The 20,943-nt window shown below is 44.0% G+C and overlaps 1 protein-coding gene across 1 annotated transcript in view; it reads right to left on the bottom strand.

The window, feature by feature from the left end:
- The window catches only part of plxnb2b (plexin b2b), a 131,266-nt gene extending 110,323 nt beyond the window's left edge, over nucleotides 1–20,943 (bottom strand). Inside the window, exon 1 of the mRNA XM_039614531.1 lies at nucleotides 20,153–20,943. The gene's annotated coding sequence lies outside the window, so the exon portion shown is untranslated. The remainder of the gene's footprint in view (nucleotides 1–20,152) is intronic.

Raw genomic sequence — 20,943 nt, forward strand, 5'->3', positions numbered from 1 at the left:
CCACTCTAAGCTATAACAGCTTGCCATTAGGCCACAATTAGCACCGCTCGCTTGGGGAAAAATAACCCCTCAAAAGACCTTCGGGCGGCAGGGCGGATGCGAGAAAAAGGACTTTCGTTCAAGTCCATTGTTGTGATAAACACTCAGGAGAGATAATCTTATTTGATCATGCTTGATGGTGAAGGCAGGGGGACTTTAAAAGATTTTTAAAAAGTGCCTCATAGTGCCGTGGGACAATGCCAGAGTTCAAACTGATACCACTGACGTGTTACAATGGAAGATTCAGACCGGAAACGAAAAGGCTTATCGTCAGCCACTTCAGACAGTGCATAATTCCTCTGAAAAGTCAGCAGGTAAAAATGAAAGAAAAAAAAGAAAAAAAAACTTTTGACAGCACTGCCTTGAGATAAGTGCATTCACTTCCAAAACTGGGAGGCAAGTGCCCGTGTGGCGAAGGTGCACTCCAGGTGAATGTGTTCATCCAGTGGAGGATACAGTCGCACAGGGCTGCAAAGGCTGCATTCAGTAGGTAAAAACACATTCTCTCCCTTGGGGTTTTTGGAACAATAAAGAGAAAATGTGTGTCCCTGTGGTCATTTGCGGCATGCTGGCAGTGGGCAGACAGAGATAAGAGTTTGGATCGGTGGAGGCTGACACGCTGTGATTATCCCCCGCTGCTAGAATTGACCGTCCATCAATCCAGACAACCAAGAGGACTGGGGCTAGCCGACTCAGTGGTTGCCCGAGACTAGATTTTTTTATGATTCAATGACTCGCAGGGGGAAAAAAAAAGTCTCAAATGTGTTTCAAATATGTTGTCATACTGAATCTGAATCACTTTTTTTTATTGTGATTCAGATTCCCAAATACTCATCAAGTGCCGCAGTCTCAGAGGTATAATTACTAGCACATATGCTCTCACACCAAGTCTTAACACGTACTTAGACTACCACCTGACTTTCTATGGCTTCCTCTCAAGTTCCTGTCTGCCTTCCTGGCTCTCTCACCGCCTCCTCCCCTCACCTCACGCTGCGTGTTCTGGACCTGAAACCAACTCCAAAACAACAGAGTGAGCCACGGGAGAGATGGAGGACGGGACCAAGCAACGGGAACAAGAGAGGCATGGAAAGAGGGTGTGTGTCAAGAACCACATTCTTTCTGCTGAGTGCCATCTGGAAGTGGAAAGGTAGATAAACAATGACGTGAGACGCATCCCATCTCCTTCCTAAAGCCCGAACAGACACATGCTCGCCACAATGCATGAGCGCCGCTGCCACCGATCCTGCGTCGCGTGCCAAGCATTGTCAGGGATTGGGTCTTATCAATCGTTGGCCAGATACTGAGCAGAAGCACAAGGCAAACAAAGGGAAGGGGAGAGAACAAAAAAAAATGGAGGGGAAATGCAAGCCACAATGAGAAACACAAATGAGAACATGGCCGGGAGCCATCCGTCCACGCGGTCTGGACCGACTCTATTTAATCTGGTCAAGTCTGCCCCAAAATCAAAGCAATCTCCCTCAGTGAGCCGACAGAGCAAGGAATCAGACAGCCAATCCCGCCCAAAAAGGAAGTTGGTGCGGTGCTGAATGAGGCAATATCAGACTATGCAGCATTGTGGTAGAAATGCAGACTATTACAGCTAGGGAAGTCTTTGCTTTACTTAAAAAAAACAAAACCAAAAAAAATCCCTCCATTTGCATTCACTCAACTTGCAAGTGGAGCTCCGGGGCAACGTTAGCTGCTGCTCCCGCTGCTTTTGAATTCGTCACCATATTTTTTGCAGGCACCTTCTGGCATGCAATATATTACAGTAATAGTAGAAATCTTTATTATCCCTTATGGGGAACTTGCCCTTGTAGTAAGTCAGAGATAATAACAAAAACAATATACATATATTTCCAACACATAGAAGATGCAAACTGATGAAGAGCAACAGCTGGAGCAAAAGCTGCAGGGATGCCCCCTGTGGGCGCTATGCCTCTTGGGACCACCCTGTCCTGTAAGAGTGCTTATCTTGACCCGAGTAAGACATACGAAGGCCACTGTGGGAATGACATTAAAAAAAAGTGCTGGGATGAAGAGACCTTGACAGCTATCCCTCAGGCAGAAGGAGAAGCTGCACCTGCATGTGCCTTGGCTCTGCTCCGTTAAGTTTCTGTCTCTTCAGACTCTATTGTGTGCGTGTGAGTGGGAAAACAGTGTCCTCTGCCCGGTTTTGTTGGCACTATCGCAACAAAAGGAGGCAGAGAGGGATCAGGTGGCTGGGGAAAGTAGATGGAAAGTGAAGAACTGGGAGGAGGGCTGACAAATAAGTCACATCAGGTAACATTCACAAAATTGAAGGGCTGGAGAGGGGGGTAAAGAAAAATGCGTTAAGGGAAGAAAGGGTGTCTGTCGGCTCTTATTGATTCATCGGCAAAAGTCTCCAATCCTGATTAGAAACCACTGTATTCAGGAGTCGGGGAAAATAGCAAAGAAATGTTCTGTTTGCTCCCAAACACCACTTGCCCATTCTGACTGAGGAGACAATGAAAGACAATCTCTTGTCTTTCTTTGAGTTGGGAGAGTTTTTTTTTACTGCGATGGCTCTGATCAAAAAAGCAAGAGGAGTGAAGGAGAGGAAGAAGCCTGAAAGAACTGAAAGGCCTGGAAATGTGGGTCAGAGACATAACATATTAATACAGTGACCAACCAAAAAAGAAAAAAAATTGAGAAGAGAGGAAAATAGATGGAAGACCGAAAGAGAGCCGAAATATGCACAGCAGAGACAATTTGTGTTTCAACAAACCCTGGCATGCAGGGAAGAAAAAACAAAACAGGAACTTCTCTGCAAGCAGCTTCAGAAAATAAAAAGAATATAATCACTTTAAAGTTATTTGGCCAAATGATCCTTCAGCTGTATTCAGACCTTGATAAATGCCTACTGTCTGGGCTGTTATTAAACACCAGAGAGACTGGTTGGTCCCCGTGCCAGCCAAAACTAATTAAAGCCAGGCAGATGTGTCTGGACAGTGGTGTACCACACACCCACAATGTAACACATTTGCACACTTGTAAGCACACTTATACAAGCATGCATGCGCACGCGCACAATATCTAAATAGGCTGTTAAATATGTCTACCCTGTAATCATTTCCAGCTGATGAGACTGTCATCCAGCTAACTACACCAGGTGAACGCAAAGCAACCTTAGCTTCAATTTCTAATTTTGGCATGTTCGACTTCGAAAACTTTTTTTCCTCCCCTTTTTTGTCAGGCGGCAGCCAGAAAGAGAAAAAGCCTCCCCGTGCCTTATTACCTTCTCCGGCACCAGGCAAGACATTTTTCTGTATTCCCCACCTTTTCTGTTGCAGGTGATGATGAGAGAGCTAACAGCAACCAATTAATCTTTCATAGTGCACGTGTTCTTGCTTTTGTTAGGTCTGCTCCATGAGTTGTATGAGACTGCAGCTGTACAATAGAAGGCTGGTGATGCTTTCATCCTTCTCCTCCTCCTCTTCCTCCTCTCCACTTTTCATTCTCATACTTTGTGAGCAAACAGCTGGGCTTATTTTATTTATTTTTTTCCTTGCAAAAGCTATCATTACAGCAGCCTACAGGCATAAGAGCTGCACTCCAAACTGCTGATGGAAGCCTGGCTAGCCGAGTCAGAGGTAGTGATGAGATTGCACTGGGGATGTGCGCTTGGGGAGGAGAGGGGACGAGAGCGGAGGGGGGAGGTTGTATTGGGCTAGGGTGGAGCCATTAGATGATAAACACACAGTCACATATTCGTGCACGAGTACACGTACAGAAGCGCATGACATGAAGCGATGCAAGCACCTGCGTTTCATCTTCATTTAGGCTGTCGGTCTCATCCCCTTGAAATCAAACCTATCTTAGGTCACATACACACACCAGCGATTCTTCTGCACGCTCAACAAACACACACACACACACACACGCACGCACGCACGCACAGAGTAGTGACTAATCACCCATCTGGAGCAGCCATTCGCAAGTCTGGATGACAAAGCGCCCATGCCCACAAATATAGGTTAATGCCCTTCTCAACACAAGGCTTAGGCTGCATTACAACCAAACAGACAGGTTTAGGGAGGGGGTAGAGGTGGCTTATGACCTGGCTCAGACATGCATGGACAGGGGAGGAAGCAAGTGACATCACAGATAAGGGTGATCTACTTGGGCTAGCTGCTAGCAGGCACACGGAGCTGACAAGCCCGTACGTGCACTTGATTTCAACAGTAGCTCGCAGAGTCAAGGGCAGGGAGAGGGCAGAGACAAAACAGTAGGAAAAACCATTTCAATGTGACTTGGCAGGTTTGTGAAGTGAAAGATCCGTTGTGGCTTAGCCGTAGGGCATTGCTGAACATCCCCCCACCCCTCTCATCGCTAAATATTAGCGTGTTAGCAGTGGCAGGTGTTAGCCATCCCCTCTCAGATCCATCCATGAGTTTGGGCTTATTCTCTGAATGCCTCAACCACTGTGGAAAGCCTTTTCCCCCAGCAGAGGCTGTCATGATCCAGGTAAGTCTCCTAGTTGTGAGAGGGGACTGATGCAACCAAAGCCAGGTTCAGAATGTGGGATAAGGTTGGATCAGAGCCAGGAGCCATTAGCAAGCAGTGTGTCTGACACAACGGGCAGAACCTGACATTTTCAAAGGCGTAGAAGGACTTGAACAGAGCCGTGGTGAGGAGTGCAAGGCAGCTGTTTCATTCAGGCCTGCTGATAACAACCCTCTGTCCAGATTGGCTAGTGCAAACGGAGTAAGGGGACCACAAGGCAGCACGAATACAAATCACTTCTTCGATAGTCTACACTGAGCTAAGCAAAAACTACTGAACTGGCATTCTCTCATTCATTTCTTAGCCGATCAAACCTCTTGTGGTTCAATGTTTTCTGCAGGAAAGAATTTTAATGTCCCAGAATGCATTAAGACTAATATGCATCCTTACAAAGGAGCATATGACAGTACGGTTAATAAGCAGAAAACTCTTTAGTTATCAGGGGGAGCCAGCAGTATGAACAGACAACGATCTCGCTAATGGCCCTAGCCATATCATTTACCATACAGCCCCTAGCAAGAAACACATAGACACAGGCTCTGGAGAAGGGACACTTTCATTACTCAAAAGATAACATCCTAACAATGACTTTTTTTTTTTTCTGCTTACAACCCCCACTGAGAATAAGTACACAATTAGCGCATCAATTATGAGTGAGGAAAATAAAAACGCAGGTTATTTAATTCTCTTTTTCCACTCAGTGCTCGGATATAACTACCACACAAAGCTTGAGAGCAGTGTTACTAACAGATGGAGGAACAGGCACTTAACCCCAACAGCACAGACCTTTCATTCTGTGTTTTTTTTGCAAAATTCTTGCCAATAATGCTCTCATTTCAATTATAAATCAGCGGAACAAACAAGTGATTTAAAATCACTGGTGAGAAACCATCTGGCTTAGAGTGTTGCTTGATCTCAACAATCAGTCACAGATTCAAGTAGACTGTGCTCTGGTGGTATATACCTATTACACACTGACCATTGCAATCACAAAAAACAACAAGCCTTTACATCTGTGACTGAGGTTCACTCCCATTAAAAACCCATCAAACCCACTACAACCATGCTACACTTACTGCGCGCAAAACCCATTGCTATAATTGGTTCCACTGCACCCTTTTCCCACTCTGGACGGGGCCAACTGGCAAATTCAAACCACTCTGCAGTAACTGGAAAAGAACCATACCCTAGTTGTGTCTCAGAGACGATAAAGTGTGACAAACTGCTTCCAAACATGGGGAAGAACTGAAAACGCACGAATTGTTTCAGTCAGATAGGAAAGAAATAACAGACAAAACAGAAAAGAGAAGAGACGGGGAGAAGCAAAACAAAGTTCCATCGCCTGCTACGGAAGGCAAACAGTGATGACGGTGTGACTGCGGGCTGATGGCATCCCTTCGGAGAAGAGTGCACACTCCATCAGACCGCAAAAACAGACAAGAGAGGTTATAAAGTAACTGCAAAAGGGTCACAACCATTACCTCGGACAGAGACGAAGAGGAACCCCGGAGCCTGGCATTCTCAGACTCACAGGACAGCCGAGAGAATGTTTGTGTGAAGGTGTTTTAACAGCTAGAGAAAGCTAAACAGAAAGCAAGCAGGGCAGTTTGAATGTGATTGTGTAAGGAAAGTGACTGAATGACGTATGAATACATGCACGAGGGGTGGTGACTGTGTTCGATCAAGGCTCAGCTAGAGCTTGAGAGAGCATCTTGGAGATGTTTGTCATACCAGAGCGAGGAGCATGTCTGTACGAGGACGAAACTGAGAGAAAACGCTAGCAGGACCCTGAGGCTCTGAACACAAGCACGCTGCCTTCTCGCCGAAATAGAACGCACTCAAGACAGACTCGCTGACTCTCCCAAACTTGTGCTTTAAGGGAAGGAAAAAGCATAAAAACACTCATTAGTATTAAATAGTACAAGAAATTGCAAATGAGAGCAGAGCCGAGGACTGGAAGATATTTATTAAAAAACATGATTTATAAGCAAAAAGTAAGTAATTATCCTCAGCCAAACACAATAGAAGCTCACAATCAGTCATAATTGTTCCTTGGTGTGACATGACTGCAGATAAAGAAAAACTATAATTGATATTCTGAACTGAGTTTTCTTAATTAAAACACTGATTATTCTGGTAAACAGACAACGACAACCAGAGGCGCGGCACTGCCCTTTAGAGAAGGCACTTGCACGGCGTTAAACCCAAGTTCCTTCGAGGCCCTCGTTTTTTTGTTTTTCTGACAGTGCGCCGTTGTCCGGGGATTGGGGAACTTCATTGATATGTAAACACAAACACAAAAACGGGAGTGCAGTTTTTATACGAGACAATCCCCAAACCGAGGATTTTTATTTGTTTTCTCCAATAAATGTCAAGTTTTATTAACAGATTGAGCCTGAGAGAGACAGAGAGCGAGAGAATGGGAAAAGAGAGACAGTGTGTGGACGACTGTGATGTTATTTATATTTAAAAAAAAAAAAAAAAAAAACTTAAAAAATGCTCCAAATCCTTACTAAATCCTTGTGTAGGAAAAGTTTAGGGCTGAAGGGCTTGTGGATTACAAAGGTTGGACACTGAACAAAAGGGGCTTACTTAGAGCTGGTACTGGGCAAATAGGGGAGGCAGTTGAGGACAGCACACTTAATGGAAGTGACAGTCAGCAGATACGCGCCAGTCCCCTTCATCCGCAATTGCACGCACCCCCTCCTTTGGCAGACCAGAAAAGAAAAGGGGGAGAAAAAGAAAGAGAGACAGAAAAAAACAAAACAAAACCAAAAAAAATCCACCCGTCCACACCCCATCTACTGATTACATACAATACACCCTACCATAGTGGGAGAGAGGTAGGTGAGGTGAGCGGGGTAGAGCGGGGTGAAGTGAATAGACAGAGAGTGCTGCCAGGGCCTACTTTTAGATAGCGTGGTTATCAGGAAGAGAAGGAGCGCCAGAAACAAAGAGGAAGTTTGCTGCTGTTGTTTTATCTGGAAGCACATTAAACTGAGAGGCACACAGGGGACGAGACAGCAAGAGTAAAGAGAGAGGCCATTCAGAGCGAGGGAAGAAAGTGTCTAAAAATCAGGCAACCTTCAGACACATCCCGTCCCATCCCTCTAACTCAAAGCTACACACACGTGCACACTTTGCCCTTGGCTCAAAGTCATCCCTAGTTCATGGTCGCTGGCTTTGATAGGAGACGGGGCCCTGGAACGAGTTACTAACGACCCAGAAAGCTGCTCGTCGGGCTATTGGTGCAGCCTGATATGAAGCGAGAGAGGTCGTCACTGGGATGGAAACTCAATGTGGCCTTTGATAAAACACTCAAAGAAGGATAAAAACAGAACTGGAATTAGGCAACCCATCAGGCCATGATGGAAAGTAGGCAAGATAGCGAGGGCCAGGCGATGGGAGCCGGGGGTAAATCCGTGCCCTTGTGGGTTGTCCTTGACCCTGTCAGATGAGGCTGAGGCCTGCATTGAGAAACTGTTGAGCACAGCACCTGCCAGGTGTGGGCTTGGAGGAGGATGAGAGGCATGTCAATGAGAGGGTCCCCCCCTCCCGACTCCCCTGCTGCCAAACACAGCACCCAGGCAGCCCGCCGGATCCAACTAATCAGAGAACTTAGCCGCTGACCTCTCCGCGGGCTCTATACCTTTTAATGAGATCCATGTCTTTGATTTGTCTAGCCGCCTGGAGGGAAAGACAGATCATGCATAAGCTCAGACAAACACACACACACACACACACATACAAACACATCAGCTTTGCTAACTGTTGGGCAGTTTCACATTGACACACAAAGACACAAGCGACGTTGAAATAATGAACGGTCTGTAATCCACTATGGCCAAGGGCTCTCGCGCGTGTGCGCCCATGCACAGAGGAAGCGGATACACAACGATGAACTAGAACAACCGCTGCCTGAGAACTAACGAAAGCCTGCCCAGCTAATCAGCACACACAGGAGCACACGGACCCACACAGACATAAGCCGAGCCCAGCTCAAGGACACGGCACCCACCTTGTTAAGGGAAGGCCAAGGGAGGTGCAGGTGAGATTGGATCCAGACATGCTTGCTCACAGATAGAATTGAATTATTGATCAGCCAACAGATTGTGTTATGAGGAATTCATGGATCCATGCTTGGGCTGCCCGGCTCCCCGAGGCTGAAAGACAGACTGTGTGTGGACTCACTATACATGTATACATTTGTACATGTGTGCGGATGCGTGTGTGCTGGGCGAGCCTAGGGGAGGAAGGCAGCCCTGGTCAAAGACTGAATTATTTTCTGTGGGCAGAGTGGGCAGTGTGAGCTCGCACTTAGACAAGACAGAGCAAACAGTGAATCGATCAAGCTGGCTGGGGTGATGCATACAGAAGGAAGGCCTCAATCCTTGCTGTGCCGAGAGGGCTTTAACTGCTCACACACTGAGTGGCTTTTTCATTGGCACTCAGGCAACAGCACAATCCTCAGCTCTTAATACTACCAATGGAAAGAGAGGAAATGGGATTTTTATTTGTCTGAGCACCAAGGGTGGTCTGCTGCTCCGAATAATACACTAAAATACAGGGTCTAGCTTAGGCTGTGCTCTGTTATCAGCATCAGAATTAGCCAACATGAGGTGCAAAAGGACTGTGTTCTGTCACAAGGCTGTGGAGCAGACATAAAATGAGGAACTGGACAGAGGCAGGATGTTTTAGGGTTTTTTTTTTTTGGTGGCGCTCTTTTTACAAAGCTTAAGCATCTTGAGAAAAAAAGAGAAAGACACTTTATCACTTGTAATTATACCACATTTAATAATCTCACTGGTTTTCAGCGATTAGGACTTGTTTGTTTATATCTCATGTGGAGAACAGATGCATAGTTTGAACACCCTGCTCAGGAGACACAATGTTTTGTTTTCTGTACATATGAAGGTGGAGAGATCCATAGTAACCCTGTGGGGACGAGTACGTGACTTTGTTTTTTTCCATTACCAACTCCGAACTACTAATTAAACAAAGGACACAGAGGAATGCTCGATGACATCCTGACAGCTCACAGAAACAGGGAGTGGAAATGAAACAGAACAGAACCTGGGTAAAAATATAATAAGAAAAAAAAACTGTGGCTAAGAGAGATGGAGAGACATGTCAACGGTTGTGTGCTGCTGATTTAAACAAGGACGACTACAGAGCGATCCTTACTGAGATCTAGAGCGGTAGCTAAATGACTACTTGGGCCTGATCGTGGTAGCAGTCGGCACCAGTCTACAAGTAAACAAGCGACCGCGACTCTTACACCCCACCTCACGTCCATCTGTTACAGGAATTTTGCACTCTTCTCCTCCATATCCAAATGAAAGAGGACAGGAGTAAAAGGGGGGAAAAAAATCTTTCCTGGTGAGACTTGTGTGATTTGGGGATCCAATCTGGCTGAATGTTTTTTGTAAACAGTGTGACTGCAGCTTGTTTTTGGAGAACGCACTAGAGAGCAGCATTAGGCTGTTTCAGTGTGTAACAAGGAAAGAGACAAAGGTCTTGGTAGTAAGGTTCTGTAACCCCAGCAGCAGATCTACTCTGGCTAATGACCGTAATTAAAGAGCCCAGCTTCATTGAGGGACTTGACGTGGGATAAGCTCAGGAGGGATGTGGAATAGACGTAGTTACAGCAGATGGAAGTAACCGCAGGACTGAGTTTAAAAACGCTCAGGCTGAACGTATCGGAGGCTGAGTGGTAGGTTAGTGTGTTATGAGGGCTTGTAAATATTTAGGCATTCTTACAAGGATATGTGGCTACCGCTCTGATGTCATTTCTCCGAGCCCTATCATTTCCTTCAGAGGGCGAAAATGCAGCGTTAACAATGATCTGTCAAGACTGGGAGACGTTGTGTCACAGCACAAAAATAAACCATGCAAAACAAATTTATTTGAGTGACCATCATATGTCTGACTAACTGTATATTGCACAACAAGAAATTAGGAAACAGATACCACTTCACGGGATATGCCGACACCAGCATAAAATAGCTGACAACGTCCTCTTTTTTTTTTTTTTTTTTTTTTTTTTTTGCTGAATAAGTTCAGGGGAGAGGCGGGGGACAAAAACTGGGAAGTTTTGAGGCTGCCCAGATGAGTCAGTGAGGAATAATGCATGTCATCACGGCTGCGTGAATAGGAGAGCGAGGCTGGGGGGCAAGCGAAGACACCCAAGACATAGAGCTATGATGACACCTCCACAGATCTGCATTTCAGAAGACAGCTCCGAGCCCCAGGCAGGTTTGAAGCACCAGGATTAATAACCACGTACACTACAGACACACCGACTAAGAGAAGACAAAGAATAGAGTTGAAAAAATATGATCCGACGGGAGGGGGGGAAAAAAAAGTTATGGAGAGCAAGAGAACAGATAGAGACTGCTAATAAAGAGAACTAAGAGAGATGGGGGTGTTAACAGGAAATTGTAAACGTGATCGCAGTGGGTACTTCTAAACTGATCCAACGTATGGGTCACGGTTGGCTGATCTGGAACAACTGAGGTTCCTGTATGCCATCACCAAACCAACGGCGTACGCTGCCGCAGGTCTGATTTTAGTCCACCAGAATGCCTCAATGTGACAAGGTCAAAACCAAGGTAAAGACCTGACTCATGCTGATGTGCTCTAAAAATCTGAACTATTTTTAAAAAGTTCTTTTTTTCCATTTGTTTTCCTGCTTGTATTCTACTCATCTTTTTCCCCCATGGAATTGTTTTGCTGCTGCACTGGGTAGCTAATTTCCCCATGCAGATCAATAAAATTTAAAAAAACAAAAAAAAAGAAAAGAAAAAAGGATTACCTTAGAAAATCACACCACAGACTATCACACACAGATTTGAATACCCAATGGTCACTAGAAAAAAAAAAAAAAATGTCAGTCTCTAAGGTTACAGCAGTATCTTTGGCAGCATTATTACCGCTGCTGCTGAGACCGCTACCACAGTAAAACGGTCTGTCAGTTTACAGATGAGAAGCAACAGAGCCAGTGGCATTTAACTAGATTCACAGCAACTTTCACAATTGCTGTATGAACAGATTTTAATAGGTCCCTCTTGGATCATAGGCAGCTGAAAGGCCAAGATACCCACCTCATTTAACAGAGACAAGGACATGATACTGACCAAAAAAAAGAATTTAATTTTCATAATACCATTTCAAAATGAAATGTAATAAAGGCAGATAACCTTGCTCCTACAGTATCCTGCATCACACCAGCCCTTTGTGAAAAAGGTTATGAATTTAGACCTAGATAGTGCAGAAGATGTACAGACATGTATGCAACGGCCTGTATTTATGTAACGTTCTGGTAAGTACGCTACATTTTATAGGAAGATGCACAATGATATGTGGTCGCTCCATCATATTTTTATTTTGTTCGTTTAGCACTATATCGTAATTTCAAACGACATAACCGCCAGCGGCAAGTAAGCTTTAAAGAAGGCCTGCAAGCTTCACACTAACAAGCACAGGTATTTGGAACATCTCCTCTTTCCATATTTTGACTGAAACAGACAACCGAGGGACAGACACCCAACCTCCAGCAGTGCTGCCACCCCCATGTCCACTTCCATCTGCCAGCAGGTTTTCAGCAGACGCCAGAGATAATAAGGGCAGCATATGGTTTCTCATACTATTATAGTGCTCATACCTACAGACATTCCTGTTTTAACCCTTCAACAATAATCAAAATTTAAATTAACTTCATTATTGTTTTTTAAGAAGTTGCAACATGCCATGTTTTGGGTTTTTTAAAAAAAAAATAAAATTTGGGAATTTATTCCACTATTGCATACTTAAGTTTCTAAAATGTACAAACAGGAGTTGCTTGTGATCTGAAAAAACAGACAACAGAATATGTATTTATTTATAATTTTTTTTTTTTTAATTCAAATACTTTTCATATTATTTAATCTATTAGTTTGGTATTAATGTCACTAGCTGGTGTTGGCAACACATTATGCAGTAGCGCATAATTGTAATAATGTTTTTTCTTAATGCGCCAATATGACACATTCAACACACATACAGTTTCTAAATTCAATAATCACAGTTATTAATTAAACAGTTATGAATTAAAAGCAATTACGTTATCTGCATAATTGTTAGACTTCACTTTTTATGGAGGCTTATGTAACAATCCTCTTAGTTTGTGCGAGAGAGTGGTGTGCAGTGGATGCACCTTACTTTAGATGTGTTGTCAGAAAGGAAAACTAAGTGACAGCACTGAGCAAACTATGGCCAGGACATAAACAGCTATCCCCTTTTTTAGTGTCAACACAGCACAACTCCTGGACCACTTCCTGGTCACCTCCAGTTTGGATTCCTGTAAGACCATTCTCTCTGTTCCCTCCCAAAAAAAAGCTCCTTAATCAGCTCCAAATGGTACAGAGTCGTCACCCACACCAAGTCTGCTGACCACGTCACACGTATTCTCATCCAGCTTCATTGCATCCCCATTACTCAAGTGTATCTGGAGCAAGACTCTGCTTCTCACTTTTAAAGCTCTCAATGACTTGGGACCCTCATATCTTTCAAGCGTCCTTCACCCTTATACCCCTTCCTGTGCCCTACACTCAGCTTCAGCTGCTCTCCTGACTCCTACTTGCTTCGAAATTATCACCACGGGTGCCAGAGCCCTTGTGCTGTACCTCGTCTTTGGAAATTATTACCACTTCACCCTCATCAGCTTGATTCGTTGACACAGGTTCAAATCACAGCTCAGAACCCATCTGTTTTCATCAGCATATCAGCTATAACCATCTTGTTCTACAATCATGTTATTCCTGCATTTTAAATCTCTTGTTATTGTTCTTGGTGTTGATTTTGTGTTGTAAGATGACCTTGAGCACTTCGTAAGGTGGGCATATTTGAGATTTGACTATATATAAAGTGGTTCATTACAAAATGTCAAACAATATTAATTAAGTAAAAGTAATATAATAACATGACTGTAGACAGTACTGAATTACTTTCCAAAAGTAAAGTGATACAGTACTCTTTTTAAGCTATAAGGTGTATTACATTACTTTATCTGGATAACAACTTTTACACTGTTGGTAACAAAAAAAAAATGTTTTTAAACATATGCCCAGTTTCAAATTCTTTTAAAAGCCCAATTCATTAAGAAGAAGTCTGTGTATTTTTTTATAAAAGCTCTCCAGGTGGGTTCCTTAGATTCAGACGGATCATTCATCTCTTTAACAAAGTTACACTGGCACACACCATTCCTCTACGTCTTCCTCAGTTTGCCACATTACGGTCCCCCACGTCCCTCTCAGGTTGGTGTGACCTTCATCTGCAGCTGCTGCCAGTGCAGTGACCCCTTACGCATCTGTCACCCACCGTTTCTGGCTGAGACTCACATTCAGTTCTTCCTAATTAATCGCCCAGTGAACATGATCAAAAAAAAAAAACACAAAGAAAAAAAAAAGAAAAAAAAAGAGGGCCTGCACTCAACCATATTAACATAAACCAGCAGGACGTCATTTTAGCTGTAAAGCAGAGGTGATAATTAAAAATGATCTTGGCAGGAGGAAATTGGTCAGTTTGAGGATTAACTGTGAAATGACTCACTTGGATAAAAATGAATTGTAGTCTCTGGTGCCTCGGCTAGGATTAAATGGCACTCCACATAGAGTAACTCTCAGCCAAGAACAAAAAGTGCAGTGAAAATGCATTACAGGTGGTATAAGTAGCTCTACATAGTTTTCATTATTCAGAGGTTTCTGCGAGCCTCTTTTAAACCTAGATCTCCTCGACAAAGATCTATCAATGGGCCGATAAATCCTGCACAGCCAGCTCAATTTGTGCGGAATTAAACATCGTCTCATCTTCGATGTGTTAAAAGTCTGAGAGATATGACTTATCTTTTCATCGTAACGGCAAGGGAGGTGGACCTTTCACGTTCCAGCTGACTGAAGCATGCATGACCTAAAGTGTTTACTTTTTTCATAGCAATATGCACCAAAGCAAAAAATAAAAAACAAAAATGAAATTGCTGCTCACTTTTCTCCTGCCAATACAAAACCTGTGAAGTGAACAAATTTGCTAAGATAAATCAAGGTGACCCATGAATCTCATCACTTGTGATAAATTTTCAGATATCCTCCTCTGGGCTGTCAGGCAAAATGACTCAGTGGTTGTTAACCTTTGCCAGCGGCCTAAATAGGTGGGTTGGTTGACTTGCTTCCAGTAAGCAGGCACATCAGTAGCCTCTGTGATACTATGTGTCAGTTTCAACCAGTCAGCTCAGGTGCCACAGGGGAAGCTGGTGAGAGGAGGCAAACATCTGTGTTCTCTATCCATCACCGAGTTCAGCCTTCATCCATGCGATGACGCTGACAGCCAATACCACACTCGTTCCCAAAAACGCCCTTTGAACAGCAGTGCAGATCATGATTTCCTCTGGGCTAACTTTTTCAAGTGTTCGCTTAGCTCTGAATACATCATATCACATCAGTCTTCTCCTCCTCTGCTCTCTCGCCCTCAAAAGGAGATGAGATATCTCAGTTCTTCTGCAGAACATCCTGAACAAAACCACTTAACTCAGTAATAAAAAGGAAGCTCCCTCCCTATGCAAATAATTTAGCTCCTTCAGGAATGTGAGTGTGTTTACAATATTCATCACATTCCTCTTATGCTCTGAGCACAGAGAGGGGAAAGAAGAGTCACAATGTTTAAAAGGTGGACGTGAGGACAGAGAAAGAGCAGAATGGGCAGGAGTGGGGGGAAAACCAGTGAAAGTATGCAGCAGCACCGAGGAAAACATTTTCTCAAGAACCGACTGCATGTTATGTTCGGTTGTTGGCGTGGGCTAAAAGACAGCATGTGCTAACAAAGTGTCATGATTGTTATAGTGGTAAAAGTACACCCCACAGAGCTGTACATGACCACTTTATTTGTGAACTGCTCTGCAAGCAGATCAGCTTAAACCGCTGCGGGGAACTTTCCATTGAGGGAGATGGGTGCTTTGTCTCGCCTTGGTATCTTCCTCCACACAGCCCATCTCATAGCCTGCTGCTGAGGGAGTAGGGATGAAAATTACCACTGTCACACCTGGCAAGTTTGTTATGCTATTTTTAATTCTAAGTGGATGTGGCTGAGTCGCGAGGGTTTCATTTGAGTTGGAACGTCACATTACTTTGGTATCATGCTGATACAAAGCTGTGGAAAACATGATGGCACTAAAGATGCCACAGGTACTGGAGTACCAATGGATAAAAACAACACGTGAAATGACAGTGCATGCGCACCAACAGGTGTGATGTGATGTGAAGTTGATATTTAGGGATTGATCTGGACAATCAGTGACAACCAAAAGCTAGAATGTAATGTTTCTGATCATCAAAAACATTAACAATAGTTAAATTAGTTACACCCACGCCTGATTACAGTAAGACCTGTTGAATAAGGTCATCTGACGAAGTGAAGTAGGCTAAAAGATCTCAAACAGATCTCAGCAGATGGCCGCCCCTCCCTGAGCCTGGTTCTGCCGGAGGTTTCTTCCTGTTAAAAGGGAGTTTTTCCTTCCCACTGTCGCCAAAGTGCTTGCTCATAGGGGGTCATATGATTGTTGGGTTTTTCTCTGTATTTATTATTGTGCTATCTACTGTACAATATAAAGCGCCTTGAGGCGACTTTTGTTGTGATTTGGCGCTATATAAATAAAATTGAATTGAATTGAATTGAATTGAAACAGCATGCCACGATCTAACGAAACAGCTGAGGAACAAAGTCTGTGACATCTATCAGTCTGGTAAGGGTTACAAAGTCAGTTCTACGACTTTGGGACTCCAGTACACCACAGTGATAGCCATTATCCACAAACAGTGAAAACTTGGAACACTGGTGAAACTTCACAGGAGTGATTACTCCAAGAGTGCATCAACAAGTCATCCAGGAGGTTACAAAAGAACCCTGAACACCATCAAAAGAACTCCAGTCCTCACTTGTCTCAGTTAAGGTCAGAGTTCAGGATTCAACAATAAGAAACAGACTGGGCAAAACAGGGAGACTTCCAAGGAGTAAATCCCTGCTGACCAAAAAGACCCCAAAAACTTAAAGACATTTGCCTTAAAAACATCTTAATAAGGAAGACTTTGGGGAAAATATTCTGTGGAGTGATAAGACAAAAATGTAACTTTTTGGAAGGTTTGTGTTCCTCTTGATCTGGTACAAAACTAACACATCACTTCATAAAAAGAACATCATACCAACAGTCAGGTGGTAGTGCGACGGCCTGGGGCTGCTTTCCTGCATCAGGAACAGGATGACTAGCCGTAATTGATGGAATCATGAATTCTGTCCTCCAGAAAATCCTGAAGGAGAATGTCATCAGTTGTTCCCTCGAGGTTGGGTTATGCAAGTCTACCTCTGAATGGCTCAAAAAAAAGAAAAAAAAGAAGAAAAAAAAAAAGAGAGATGCTTTTGGAGTGGCCTAGTGAAAGTACGGACCTAAATCAGATTGAGATGCTTTGGCATGACCTTAAACAGGCCACTAATGCTCAAAAACCCTCCAGTGTGGATGAATTAAAACAAGTCTTCAAAGAAAAGTGGACCAAAAGTCTTCCGCAGTGATCTGAAAGACTTATTGGCAGTTATTGCCAACGCTTGACTGCAGTTCTTGCTGCCAAGGGTGGCACAACCACTTATTAGGTTTAGGGGGGATTTTTTTCACAAAGTTCCAGGTAGGGTTAGATAACCTATTTCCCTTAATAAATGAAATAATCATTTATAAACTGCATTTTGTATTTACTGTGAAATATGCAAAAAGCTAAGAAATCAGCAAGAGGTCAAATACTTTTTCACAGTACTGTAAGCTCCAAAGTGGTTTATGACTGTGCATGACATAGGCAAAAAAAGCCCTCCATGAATGGGTGAATGGAGTGGTTAGTAAGACTGGAAAACCATTTTGATATCCATCTGTTTTAGAAAACAGTATTTGCAAAGGCTGGTGTCATGTGGTGTAGGCTGAGGTGGTCCTAGCTCACTGTTGTGTTTGTGTGTCTAAGCACAGGAGGTTTATTGGTACTGGGACCAAATGCCATATATCTAGTAGTATGACCTCCATAGTACAAACAACACCAAATCAGGTCAAGATGTTGGTGTAACGGCAGGAATGCTGCTGAGAAGATAGTTTAGGACAAGGCTGTGGAATCCCAGGGCAGGGGTGGCAACTGTAAAACCCTGTGGTGATAAGATCAGAAATCCACCTCAGCATGACGTCCCTTCATCACGGGATAATCCTCGGACATGAAAAGACGCGCCTATCGCCAATCTGAAGGAAATCTCTAATGCCAAACTGACACACCCTTCAAACATTTACCCACACTCCCCTGAAACCTATTTGTACTTCTGTTAAGGGAGAGGAGCAAAGTACTCATGCATGCCACACCTATTTTATGACCAGTAAGTTTACAAAGTCCAGTCGGAAACAGAAAATGTTGTGTAAACAATATCCAACAGTATGCCTTTTAAAGTGAAAGTAAGCCTAACAAATACAGCATTTAAATCATGAATCAGATGACATGCTATATTTATTATGGTCAGAAAAAACAAGATTAACTACCGGTAGTACACTGACACGAACCTTTTGCAATGAATATACACATGTCAAGTATCTGTTTAGGGCTGAAATTGTGGCAGATAGAGGAGAAATGGGATTGCCTGTTGCTTACAAAGATTATGGTTTCATTTTTTAAAATGAAAACGGCAGAAGTCAGTAATCCAGTGCAAAGGAAACATAACCAACCCCCACAGTGGATTAGTTTAAATTCATTTGACCTCAAAAATATTACCAAACTGGTGTATATGTAGGAGATGACACGGTTTTGAGATATGAGCAAAAACTGTGCAGCACTACGAAGTTACAAGATGAACTTTAGCACAACCAAAAACACGTAGGAGCTTTACAGCCGAGTGCTCACTGCCCAGTGATTCACTAGCTCTAGTTCTCAACTGGTCAGAGGCTATTAACCAGATCCAAAAATACACACAGTGGATCATATGGCAAAGTTTCATTTTGAAACCTAACAGCACATTTCCCATAAAAGTCAGGCTCGGGGTGAGAGCGGGCTCATGGAAATGCTTGCTTTGCTTGTTGTTTTCCCCGCTTTCCTATTACAGCGTATGAGCTTGCATTCGGCTTTCGGGATTGTTTTGCAGAATCCTGAAACACTAGCATGACCTGAATGAGAAATGTCTTCCTATTCAGTTGTCCTGAAAAGAGCATCTATGATGAAGAAGCACGGTACGCTTGTCTTCTTCACCCTTGCGGGGAGCAGGAGAAAACATTTATCACCGCTCTTCTCTGCGCAGATAAGGTGTCTCTATTTATTCAGAGCAGAGGAGATAAACACTGAATGAAGCATTGTGGGACAGAGTGAGAGAAAGAAAGAAGAGAGAGAGATGGTGGCAAAAAAAGGGGGGGAAAGGACAAGGAAGCAGCTTGGTTCTCAATTGCCTGTGTGTGTGTCCATGTGAGCAGATGGCATTTATCCCTGTGCAGCCAGGATATTGGGAGGCTGACCTCTGCTCTACAGTAACACCCCTCCAAGCCACCACTACTTACTACCACCTACAGTCACCTTTCTTGCTTTCATGTTTCCCCTCACACTACTAATCCATTCCCACTATGAGACTGCTTGTATAATGTTATTTAATGAGAATAATCCCCAGGGCGATGGAGCATCCTAGTAGACCTCTCCACAAAGAGGGGGCGGAGGATGGCAAGGGCTGTTAATAAAAGCACTATTTAGAAAGGCAACAAGGCAGTACAGTGGTCTGTTGAGGTCTGCACCAGGGACGGAGAGATACAGACTGACAGAACTACACAGGAGATTCAACAGGGACATGAATAGTGCTTCTGTCCTTCTTGTTCTCCACAAGAGAGACAAGGCAGAAAGCAAAAAAAAGAAAGACAAACAGAAGGCGTAGCTCACTACCACTTCTGTCCTCTCTCATGCTGATATACAGCCTAGTGTATATCAGCATGAGAGGAACACAGTTCGTATGCCCATTTCTCTCTGACGCTGCCTGTGTATTGGGGACAGACGGCTTCCCCGGGCGTCTGGTAGCGCTGCTGAGGTGAAATGCATGGTTGCGAGACAAGAATGTCTCCCAGAGGTTTGTCTTCTAGAACAATCAGCTGCTGAGTTTGAGAAAAGTAGAGCAAGTTGCCACCCAGACAGCCATAACAACAACTATGTAACTACGGGCTGTACTGAGATTTTGAAAAGCCCTGTAAAAAGACGGCGTTAAGAACACTGTTTTAGAATGTTAAGAAAACTAAACAGCACTTTTTAACTCTCTTTGTAGCACATTTTTAAGCCACAAACGTCACAACAAGTAAAACAATAACAAGCAAAGAACAGCGGCGTTACATCAGCGTAACAGCGTTCCTGGCACAAGGTTTACGCTCCCCTGCTCGGTCAATAGGGCGCATAATAAGATATCCAAACTTGGTTCCATACACACCGGGGTCTGAAATTGACTCTGCGTTTATGAACTATGAAGCAAACAGTCCCAACCCCGCTTTAACGGGGATACACCAGCATCCCCCCCCGGAACTCACCTTGAAAGGGGGAAAAGAGAGAGCGAAGACAGTGGCACAAACGCGAACACTCCAAATCCTGAAGAATCTACCCCCTCCCTCCTGGTTGAACGATACAAAAAAGGAGAAAGACGTCCGTAAGCAAGTTTACATTTTACTCTCCTCTCCTGTGAGGAGGTGGGGGCTTCAGAAAGGCACTATTCCGTAGTAGAAAAAAGAAAAACAAAACCCGGACTGCTTGGTTAAACGAATTGTCAATTCCCGCTGAGAGACGACGCGAACAACTCCTTCAACAAAAGAGTGTCTTTGCTTAGAATTTCGGGACTTTCTCCACGCCCAGGTGCCGAGTCACATGGTAGGTTAGTTTCCAGGTGTGCGTGTCTCGTAGCTGCAGATCAGTTGGCAAGCGACACACCTGTGGGATGCGCTCGTGCGCTCGTTCTGACAGTCATCTCGCCTGGAAACGCGGAGGTTGTACATAGGGATGGGGAAGTAAAAAAAAAAAATACAGAAAAAAAGGAAAGGGATGAAACGGGGAGAGAGAGGGAGAGAGAGAGAGACGCGCTCACTGAACGGAGAACAGACGTCGCTGGGCTCGCAAAAGGAAGTAGTCTGACCCCCCCCTCTCTCTCCTTCGCCTCCTCCTCCTTCTCCTCCTACTCCAGCTCCACTCTGCCGGCGAAGCTACTGTACGAGGAGACAACAATCGGGAAGTAGCGGGGAGGGAAAACGGAGCAACTTGTATCGTCTGTTCTCTGACGCACCGAAATATTTCCGCGCGATGGTAGCGGTGTAGTGGTAAGCCCCCCCTG

The sequence above is a fragment of the Oreochromis aureus genome, linkage group 7, assembly GCF_013358895.1.
Source record: "Oreochromis aureus strain Israel breed Guangdong linkage group 7, ZZ_aureus, whole genome shotgun sequence".
Taxonomy (NCBI): Eukaryota; Metazoa; Chordata; class Actinopteri; order Cichliformes; family Cichlidae; genus Oreochromis; species Oreochromis aureus.